We start from the raw sequence: 11617 nt of genomic DNA, 5'->3' as shown, positions 1-11617 counted from the left end.
TTTGTTACTTGACCCTGTCGTTTGGGCTCAGTGGTTAGAGTGCTCGGCTGCTGAACCCATGGATGCAGATTTGATTCAGGCCGCCGCAGAGGCATTTGAAAATAATAGGCTGTCATGCACTGTGCGGTGTCAGTGTATGACCTAGGCGGTCAAAATTATACCGGATACCTCAACTATTGCTTCCATCATAGCCATAGTTGTTTTGGGATGCTAAATCGGATATTAGATCTCGCATCATACTCTGAGTAGGATGATATTCATAGTCAGTTAATCATACATAAAATGACCAATATTTTATGCATGTAACAGCAGTGTCCTACAGTTTTATTTTAGCCTTTATGAAAAATGTAACACTGGCTCCACACGGCCTTCTGTCAACCACTGATGTGTGTCACACTCACAACCTTGATTATGTATTTGTTTAAATTATGGCACCTGCACATGCATGGAGGGGACCATTATGCTACATTAATCGGAACTGAAATGCATGTTCTACATTATTCCTGTAATTCAACTGCCTGCTATTTAAACTGTCCAGCATTGGTGCAAGTTTCAAAGAATCCAAGCAGGAAACTATGCCAAGAATAGCTGCTTCGGTTTCGTCTTCAACAACTGTTTGGGAACTACAATTGGCCAATTGTTGCAAAACATAGATGACAGGTTACAAAATCTAAAAACATACACATCCTACATGTGGTACAAAGGGTTTCACATCCCAAAGTAACATATGTATTGGATGGAAAAATTGCGCAAAAGAAAAGCACCAGAGCAAAAAGAAAAACAAGACGAGCACTGACTCACAAGTGAAAGTTTATTCAAAGAGTTAATACAATATATGGAAAAAGTGACCACCCTATCAAGAAGTGGAAAAGAAAAAACACGTGTTGCTACGTAGGACGCAGGCACGCAATCTCGCTTTCATGCAGAAAAATGGATGGCTTACTCGCACAACCTAGTTTTTTTCTTCGTGCGGTAGGCCTCCATTATCTCACGTGTTAAGCGGGCGGGGTGTTTATAGAGGATATCAGAATAGTACAGTGTAGGATAACAAGATTCGCAGTCGCGGATGTGGTCAACGAGATTAGTAGATTAGTAGAGTAGTACTTCAAGTGCGCGTTTCGAGTCACGCCATCTACGTTTCGATACATTGTCGAAACGGTGCGACCGCTGCTGGACGGCAAGACACGAACATGAGGGAAGCCATCCCTGTTGACAAGCGGGTCGCCATCGGGTTATACCGGCTGTGTTCCTCAGGCGAAGAACGCAGTATCGCCGAGCTTTTCGCCGTCGGACGCTCGACCGTCAATGAAGCTTACCGCGAGTTTTGTGAGGCCGTGGTGGAACTGATGGAAAAACAGTGGGTAAAGATGCCGACGCGCAACACGATGCCGGAGCACATCAGGGAATTCTACGCTGCGTGCCAATTCCCGCAGGCAGTTGGGGCGTTGGACGGCTGCCATTTTCCAGTGTCGCCTCCCACGGAAAACGCCGCCGACTACCGGAATTACAAAGGATGGTAAGCTCTCAATCTGCTGTATAGGCACCCTGCAATGAAGTTTGCTGTGTCGATCGCCGCGCCGTAACACATACCCTAGCGAAAAGAGCAAATACTTTTAAGGCGCTTTCGTAGGACGTTTTCACACTACCTGCGTGAGCTTACAGGGATCAGATTGCACGCTGTGGCGAAGCTTTGCATGGCTTGCCAGATAACTGGGCTACATCGAGAGCGCTTAGGCAAGGACGTTAGCTGTCACATGCATATCTATAACAGGGATCAATATGCTCGGTCGTTTATCGCGAACCAAGCGGCTAACAGCAACATTTTTTAGGCGCACTGTGGAAAAGATGCAGCGCTGCCTAGCCAGTGCAGGTTTCCTATAATGGTAATTGGTATATATTGAGCGTCTACAAGCAATTAAAACTGTGCTACCGGATGTCATACTTTGGGCGCCAGGGTCGGCAGCGTATTGGCCCCTCATGCATGCAAATAATTCATGCAAGAGCAAACAAAAAAAGCTTATGGCAAGCATTGCAATGCTACGCGCAAATTGTTTTTGTTATGTACTGACTGCTTGGGAATGATAAATTAACCTTATAAATTTTTATTACAGGTACAGCATCATGCTGCTTGCACTTGTGGACCACCGCTACAGGTTCCTTTACATTAAAATAGGATCCCCAGGCCGCTGCCATGACTGTACAGTGGGTGAAAGCTTGAGCAAGCTGTGAACAGCTCTTGTTCCGGCAGCCAGTCACCATGGTGGGTATAACTGCAGTGCCTCCGGTCATATTATGTGACCAGGCATTTCCGCTGACTGCCAACCTGCTGAAACCATTCAGCCACCGGGCCCATATGAGTGCTGAACAAAGGCAGTTCAACTATCGCTTGTCAAAGGCAAGGCGAGTGGTCGAAAACGCCTTTGGCAGACTGAAAGCCCGGTTCCGCTTCATTATGAAGCGCATGGAATGCACAATCGACAATTCCCGGCTGGCTGTTCGTGCGTGCTGCATTTTGAATAACGTTTGCGAGGAGCTTGGAGATTGAAGCAGAATTCGCCCGTGTTGCGACCGCCAGACGCGGTTGTTGAACCCAGCGTTGGGGACGCCGTCTCGAAAGTTCCGTCCCCCAACCCCCCCTGTCTGGCTCCCGACTCCGGGAGAGCGTTGTTTCCCGGAATGCGAGCGTCTGCGAGGGCAGCCGGCGGCTCGGGCCGAGATGTTTCGGCCGGAGAGTTTACGTTTTACCGCAGCCGCTGATTCGTCTGTCCGGGGCCCCGGGCTGTCTGCAGACGGCGGGGGGGGGGGGGGGGGGGGAGGGGGACGCTACGGGCGTACGGTGCAATGCGTCTGGCCAGACTTCAGTCGGGATCGAGACTCTGAAAGTGGTGGTGGTGTGCTCGCTAACCGCGCGTGTGTGTGGTGCGTCAGCCGGGGAGCGTCTGCTCGTCGCAAGGTGTCCGGCCCAGCGAGGAATGTCTAGCGAGCCGACGACGACAGCACGACGCTCACCTCGGATCGAACCCTACCACCCCGAACAGCTAAGCACTCGCTACACTGTCATCTTGGGAACTCTGTCTTTAATTCTTCCCTTACAAATTGTTCGGTGTTGTATATTGTTTCATCTGTATATTTGGATGCTGCTATTCTGTTCTGTTTATTCTGTGCAACTTGCTTTTTTGGATTAGGATTTAAGTTTTAAATGTGCTGATTTTTGGTTAGAAATTAAACCCTTTTCCTTTCATTTCCGACTCCTGTGTCGTGCCTCCAGTCGGTCGCTGATCAGGCGTGGACCTATCGCCTGTTAGCCACCTGGTCCTGCATTAGATTTAACACACGGGTTGAGGTGTTTGTCCCTCTTCCCACCAGAACTGGTAATACTGAGAGTGCGGGGAGACATTGGCAGTGGCCTTTCGTCCCTCTCTCCCATATCGCGACAGAGATGCCGTGCTGCAGCAGTGGCTCACAGAAGCGGAGAACTTCAATGATGGCCTCCAGCAGCCGCAGCACAACATGGACGTAGAAGAAAGCATCGGCAGCGAGGTCAATCAATCAATCAATCAATCAATCAAAGTGATCTTTATTTGTAGGAAACGAAATACATAAAGAATATTTGGACCGATAGCCGGGGGGCTAGTAGACGGTCCAGTACAGAATAAACTTGGTCAGGCAGCCGTAATGAGCGCATACAAACACACACACACACACAAACATACAAAAAAAAAAAAACGACTCAAACAGACAAGCAAAAAGAATCAACAGGCACGGAGAAAAATACTTTTCAGCAAGCAATTCATAGGCAATTAATACAAAACGCAAGCGCACACACACAAAAAAAAATGGGGGGGGGGGGGAGGGGATCATAACTCTCCTTGGCTGTTAATAAAGAACATTTTACAACTCATTTTAAAGTTACCTGCAAGTTTTACATTAATAGGCAACGTGTTCCAATGTTTTGCTCCAGAAAATTGTACTAAACGTTCTCCGTACACATTGTGGCAGGCAGGGAGGTTGAAATTGCCATTTAATGCGTGTCTTGTATTGCGAGATGGCAACAAGAAAATATCAAGTGGCAGAGGAATACTAGTATTAATGATGTTATTTACCAATACACAGATTTTGTATTTAAGCATTGATTCTAAAGAAAGTACTCGATTTTCTAGAAATAAATTATTGTTGCTGCAGTCGAAAGATACGCGGTATATTATACGCAATGCTCTCTTCTGCAGTCTCTGTAAGGGAAGTAGATAAGTTTTGTACGTTTGTCCCCAAGACTCACAGCAGTAGCTGATGTGGCAGTGAAATAACGAAAAATACAGGGAACGTAGTATGGTGTACGGGAAATACCTTTTCGCCTTGGTAAGCGCGTAGCAACTGAAAGCTAGCTTTTTAGATAGCTTATCTATCTGCTCTTGCCAGTGCAAGTGTTGGTCAAAGATGATACCAAGGTATTTGAAAGAACAAACTTGCTGAATACAATCGTTGTTTAGAGATATGTGAATCGTACTAGGGTCAATGTTTCTTCTCTTGGAGTGGAATACTACATATTTAGTTTTATCTACATTTATTGTTAGTTTATTAGCACGAAACCATTCTGAAACATTAAACAGTTCGGACGTTATCGTATTTTCTAGGCCCAAGAGTGACTTAGATGTGAACAAAAGAGCAGTGTCATCTGCATACATAAAGACTTTTGAAAATTGAACGGCCTGCGGTAGGTCGTTCACAAAAATGGAAAACAAAACAGGACCCAATACAGATCCTTGCGGGACCCCGCAAGTCACAGGTAGTAGTGTGGAGTGTCTGTCACTCAGCACTACTTTTTGTTTTCTAGCGGAAAGGTAGCTATCAAAAAACTGGAGAGAGGCATTAGTAATACCACACGATTTTAATTTTTCCAATAACTCTGAGTGACAGACGCACTCAAATGCCTTTTTTATGTCGAGGAATATTACTATTGCAATTTGATTTTTGTGAAGAGCAGTGTTAATATGGTGAGAAAGTGATGTGACAGCAGTGGTTGTTGATTTGGCTGAGATAAAGCCATGCTGCTCAGCACAGATTACATTATTATCAAGCAGAAACTTGTTCAATTGTAAGGATATTAATTTTTCAAAAACAGTATTGATTATACTAAGCACAGATATGGGTCTGTAACTACTGGGGTCATTGGGATCTCCTGTCTTGTAGACTGGCACAACTTTCGCAATCTTCAAGCTTATTGGATACTGAGAGCTAACCATCGCATGGTTAATTATGTTGCATAAGGGGGTGCAAAGAATGTCGATATTGTCTTTTAGCACCTTCGATGGTATTCCGTCATAACCACAAGCTTTGTTTTCTCGCAGATTTTTAACTACTGACCTCATTTCTTCTTCAGTTATCTCCCGGAAAGCAAAGGTATTATTTGTTGCAATAGGTCTTCCTAGGTGAGGCGTTGTTGAAGGAAAGCCATTAACCAGTTTTTTTCCTCGATCGACGAAATTATTATTGAAGGTATCAGCCATCTCCTCTGAGATTAAGTCTGGAAGGATATGTTCTTTTTTCTTTAATCCAACAACATCGCTCACAATTCCCCATATCTTTTTGGAATTTCCTTCCTGTCTCATAATTAGATTAGTGTAGTATTGTTTCTTTGAGTTCCTCATCATGGCGACCGATTTGTTTCTGTAGCATCGAAACTGTTCCCGGTAATACCTATTAGTTCGATTGTTTTTCCACTTATGATAGTATGAATCTTTCTTTTTCAAGACTTCAAGTATAGCTTTTGTCATCCAAGGGCATATACCATGGTCGTAGTTACGCCTAGTGTATGTGTAAGTGGATCGGTCAATGACGTCTGTGATTTTCCTTATCAGGTATTGATATTCAATATCTATGTCATCATCATGCACGCCTTCGAAATCTGTGCACTGAAGCAGCGATCGCACTTGAGCGTAATCGATTCGGGTGGTACGTTTTTTAAACTGCTTGGGAGGATAAAGCAAAGGGTCACAGGGATAAAGAATAAAGATGGGATTGTGGTCTGAGATGGCAATGTCGCACACACCAGCAAACACATTTATGTCCTTGTTGCAAAGCACATGGTCAATCAGAGAGGCGGATTGGTTAGTGACTCGAGTTGGCTCATCTATAACATTTGTCAAGTTAAAGGACTGTATCAGCAAGAGGTAATCACGGCAATCATCTTTCAACAAATCAATGTTGAAATCACCACATACAATCAAAGACGATTTACCCGTCGCAAGTGATAATAGCGTAGTTTCCATTACGGAATAGAATTTGTTTAGACAAGCGCTAGGTGGGCGGTAAACAACACCTATAATGATGCCACACTTCATTTCAATGAACAGTGTTTCAACTACACCTGCTTCATAACTAGCATTGCATTTACAGCAGTAGTCGATCCCTTTTCGAACAAAAAGTGCGAGGCCACCACCACGTGATACACTATCCCGCGGTCGCGAGAGGAAATTGTACCCAGGAATTTCAACAGTTTCACCTTGCTTGAGCCATGTTTCTGTCAGCGCAATAACATCAAAACGATACGAGTAATGTGACAGATAAGCAACCAAATGATCGAGGTTTTTCCTAGCACTCCGGATGTTGCAGTGTAACACAGATACCTGACCACGCCCAAGCCATTTGTTTTCGATTTGAGCAGAAGTGTAAGTCATTCGGAGATACAGCGATTACAGGGTAGCCTATTTATTACTGTACCTGGGCGAGGTCAGCCATTCGCGTCACCTGCAGTACGTGCGAGTTGTCTGTCTTGCGCATCAAGATTTTACCTTCTATGACCCAGGCATACTTCCAACCCTTCTCTTTTTTTGCCTTCAAAGCGTGGCCCAGCAGCACTTTTTTTGCCGGGCACAAATGCTCGTTTACATAGACTGGTGAACTCTTTTCTTCTGAGCTGTTGAAACCCAGGTGAAATGTGTTTAGTCTTTGTTTTTTGGCAGCTTTCAGCATTTTGTCTCTAGCGGCACGGGAATGAAATTTGACCACCACATTTGACTCTTTTTTGTTCATCGATGGCACTCGGTGAACGACATCAATGTCACTCTCACTGATTTCAATTTGCAAATGGCGTGATATATCTGTCAAAGTAGCGACAAGGTTTTCACCCTGGACTACAGGAAGCCCCTTGATTTCCAGATTACTTCTCCTGCTGTACTGCTGCAAGTCAATCACCTCTTTCTTCACGTCTTCTAGTTCTTTTGAGAGGCGATCGTTGTTTTTTTTTATTTCTACGCTTTCAGCTTTCACATATTTCAGTTCCTTTTTCATTTCAGCTATTTCTGCCTTAAGCTCCTCAAAAATTGTGTTAATGAACTCCATGGATTTCCGCACTGGCTCAAGCTCATCTTCAATTACCTTTTTGAGGGCCTCTTTCAGCTCTAGCTGATTTGTCTCAAAGTGTGCTGACATGTCAGCAAGTGCTTTCACGACTTCCTTTATAGTCGAAGGTGCCTTGTCTCCCATAATATCATGTACAGACGGACGGAGCAGTCCAAGAGCCGCTATATAGCAACAAGCACCTTAAGTAAAAGAAGGCTCACACACGTACCTGCACAGAATGAAGCAGGCAGTTAGTTGCAGCTCAACGTTACGGCGTCCTGGACTGCTCCGGAATGGTGCTGAGGATGGGCTAGACAGCGGATTTTATAGCCTTCCTGTGACGTCGATGGCCCTTCGAGCTGCGCAAGCGCAGCTGACTGCCGGATGATAAAGTGTCGCCGACGGCCCTCCAACAGTCCAACAGCAAAGCGCAGGCACAAACAGGTATCTGGCGGACGCAGCACGTGGACGCTCGGTGTAGGCAATAAGCAGGATTTCAGGCGATGGCTTGAGGATTTTTTTTCCCGATGACAGGCTGCACAGAATGAAGCAGGCAGTTAGTTGCAGCTCAACGTTACGGCGTCCTGGACTGCTCCGGAATGGTGCTGAGGATGGGCTAGACAGCGGATTTTATAGCCTTCCTGTGACGTCGATGGCCCTTCGAGCTGCGCAAGCGCAGCTGACTGCCGGATGATAAAGTGTCGCCGACGGCCCTCCAACAGTCCAACAGCAAAGCGCAGGCACAAACAGGTATCTGGCGGACGCAGCACGTGGACGCTCGGTGTAGGCAATAAGCAGGATTTCAGGCGATGGCTTGAGGATTTTTTTTCCCGATGACAGGCTGCACAGAATGAAGCAGGCAGTTAGTTGCAGCTCAACGTTACGGCGTCCTGGACTGCTCCGGAATGGTCAGGACAGCACTCGTCGAATTCTTCAAGCACAGATGATTTCACATGGCTGCTGCGGCTATGTGTACACTGCAGTGTACCAGGACAAGGATGTGCCGAGTTTGTCAGGAAGACACAAAAGCGGTCCTTTTCAGGACCACCAAGTGTGTGCCTTGGCAAAGCCACAGTGCACACCCCTCCGGAACCAGTTCCCTCTCTATAGTGTGTCATTATTTACAATACACACATCTAGACAGTCAGATTACCTCCAAACTCCCTGTAAAGTCAGAACACAACACAACTAATTTCTACTGCAATAGGACATAATGTACCAGAGCATGGCAGTACCTTTTCTTGCATGTCTGTAATAACAGACTGCATTGAATATTTCAGTGCAAAATCAATGTTTGAGGCCGTGGTGACATCACCTAATGTAGTGAAGAAACAGCTTGCATAGCATTGCTGTAATTTCCACTGCATCGCCATTTCTACACACAATAGAAAATGGTGAAGCTGCTACACGTATACGTCGTCTAACAAGCTGTTTACAGCCCTACGAAAGCTAAGAGCGATCTGGGCCAATAAGGATAGCACGCATTGCGTGGCTGTGTTCCTGCGTGCCTATCGCTGACGGCAGCACAAAAGATTATGAGCATAGCCATGCAATGCGCACCAACCTCATTGGCCCAGATTGCTCTTAGCTTTCGTAGTGCTGCAAAGAGCTTGTGAAACGGAGTATAGTATTTTTTCAAGACGCATTCGTAGCAACAGGCAAAAATTTAAATGGGCTAAAAGCACCATGTCAAAAGATGTGCACCATGCATCATAAGCAGCACTGGAATGTGTGTGTATCATGCATATTCTGGAGCAGACAAATGCTTCATCAAAGCATGTGCCTACATTCTTACGAACGAGCTTTCAGCCAATATAGAGGTCTGATTGCTGGCGTCTCTTCTGGAGCACACTAAGGTCATGCTGTTATACTCAACACAGAAGTAGCACAAATTGTTAACAGTGTTTTATTTTACTTCTGAAAGTAATTTTTCAATATATTAATGAGTTCAACTTGCAGAACGATCTGTCGCTCCCTCTGTTCATATTCTTTTGCGCGGGCTGCAAGCAACTGTTCCCGCAGAACCTTTTGCTCTTGCAGTTGTGCAGCTTGAGCTTCTGCTTGGCAGTTTCCCTGCCGCGTTCTCTTTCTTGCCAGAGGCGTAGGGTGTGGTGGTGCGGCACACGACTGTGGTGGCGTAGGCGGTGTGGCACATGGTGTAGGCTGTGTGGCACATGGCACAGGCTGTGTGGCACATGGCGCAGGCTGTGTGGCACATGACGTAGGTGGTGGTGCCACCTCGAAGTCCTCTGCACCAGGGCTGCTGCAACGCAGGCCATCGTTCGTGCTGGCAGGGGTGCTGGGATCTCCTTCAATGTGCTGGGAACTTTCCCTCTTTCCATTTGCAGAATTATCTGCATGGCAGTCATAAGAACATTATGCAGGAGAACTGATTAGACAGCAAAAGATTCTTTTCACAAAGCTCCACATTTCTATTTTTTTCTTTATTTGTTCTAAGAACAAGTACACACAGTCTGTTGGACCCATAACTTTTACGGCTACTGATGGGTCGAAATACAAAACAAGCACAATGTTACTGGCAGACACCGTAAATAAAAAAACTTTAAACGCACACAAACTACTACATTCTTACATTTCGATGGACATTAGCTAGTGTTTGATAATGGGTAGCCTATATTCATTTATGTACTTAGAAGAAGTACATGCAACTGCCCTTAATGACATGGCTATGCTGAAATAAACACTGCTTTATTTAGTTTACTCCTGTTGTGCTGTTTTCCTATGACATTGTGGCACGGGCAGTGTACTGAAATAAACTTCCTGTACAGGCATCCCGGCACAAACGCAGACGGTGCATCAGCTCCTGTTTTCAGCTATATGAATGCTGACTGCGATTTCAACCCATTTCTGGGCATTAACTTCATAACAAGCACTGGAATGCTCTCTACTGGAAGAACACTAATAAAGAAAAGCACGCTGTGCAACAAATACCACTGCTAAAAGCTGCAATAAATACTACCGCTTACTTCCTCAACTGTCACGTCGCTTTCCTGCGCCGTAGTCGGGTCATTGAGTGGGAGCGTCCCCAGAAATCCATGAATTCTCCAGAAGAATTCCCAGGGGGCAGCTCCCGAGCCCGTCGTTCGCTTCCTCAGCCACTGCCTGAAAAGTGTAGGCAGTGAACTGTTCAGAAAAGAGAATACAGGAAAGTGGAATGGGAAAAAAAAAGTGATTTTGCGCTTATCTAGCCTAGTGCATGCAAAACTATGCTGGCTTTGACCACTTCAGCAGGTGATGTTTACAAACTTGCAAAGGCTTGTGGAATCATTTTGTTAGCGGTAAAAACACGGACACAAGAACACGATACACAAGGGACACTTAACGCTAACAAAATTATTCGAAGAAATTACCAACTAGCCCAGCTTGCAGTTTTAACGAAGTTGCAAAGGCTCTGCGCCAACATTTTAACGCGACGGACACCATGAATATAAACCCCGTGCACAAAAACAAGTCACTTCCGGTATGTTTGGCCTAAATTCTCTATCTTATTGTGGACCTGGGCGCGCGTCCTGAAAAAGCCGTAATTCCGCAGGGCTGCAGCAATATCTTCGTAAATCCCCCCGTTCCTTTTCTGACGATGGAGGTCGTTGAGGCGATCTTCCCACAGATCTATCAGCAAATACGTTTCGCGCTCACTCCACAAGTGCCGCAACGCCAACGCGGCGGAAGCACGTTTTTTATCTTGTTTAAACGTCATGTGAAAAAAAAAAAAAAGGCACGTAGAGAAAAGGAGGGACAAAAAGAAAACACCTGATAACCGCTGGTTCAATTAAAAAAGAAAACGCTTTAAATAAAATGGTAAAATTTAACGAAAGAAAGGCAGAAAAATATTATTGCTAACGATCGACAACCGTGCACCGTGGTCCGAGGACTACACCAAAATGGCTGTGCTTTTCATTGTGTTTGCTTTTCTTGGCGGTAGACAGTGGTAGATAGCACAAATATAATGCGCCGAAAATAAAACGATGCTATTTTTAAATTATTACGCACACTAATATTTTACCGAGCAAATTAAAGCTATGAAATAATAACGCTTTTTAATGTTTTGGTATCGTAAACGCGTTGTGCGCGAGGGTGCGCGTGCGTCAACGCTAGCAACCTTGCGCGACTTTCGATGGCCTTCGAAATCTCGATAGAGTTCTGAGCTGCTCCGTTGACTCGATAGACTATCGACTCAATGGCCGTTGAAAACACCCGGGTGGCAGCGTTCGAAGGGCTTCGAGTCGATAGACAATCCGTTCGAAGGCCTTCAAAATGC

At 45.4% G+C, this 11617-nt stretch overlaps 1 pseudogene; it reads left to right on the top strand.

Moving 5' to 3' along the window:
- The first annotated feature begins 1190 nt into the window (after positions 1 to 1190).
- Positions 1191 to 2545, top strand: LOC146201134 (uncharacterized; annotated as a pseudogene).
- Positions 2546 to 11617: the final 9072 nt, after the last annotated feature.

Source organism: Amblyomma maculatum, chromosome 2, assembly GCF_055883805.1.
Source record: "Amblyomma maculatum isolate TAMU_Amacu chromosome 2, ASM5588380v1, whole genome shotgun sequence".
NCBI lineage: Eukaryota > Metazoa > Arthropoda > Arachnida > Ixodida > Ixodidae > Amblyomma > Amblyomma maculatum.
This window is presented reverse-complemented; position numbering and strand designations above follow the sequence as displayed.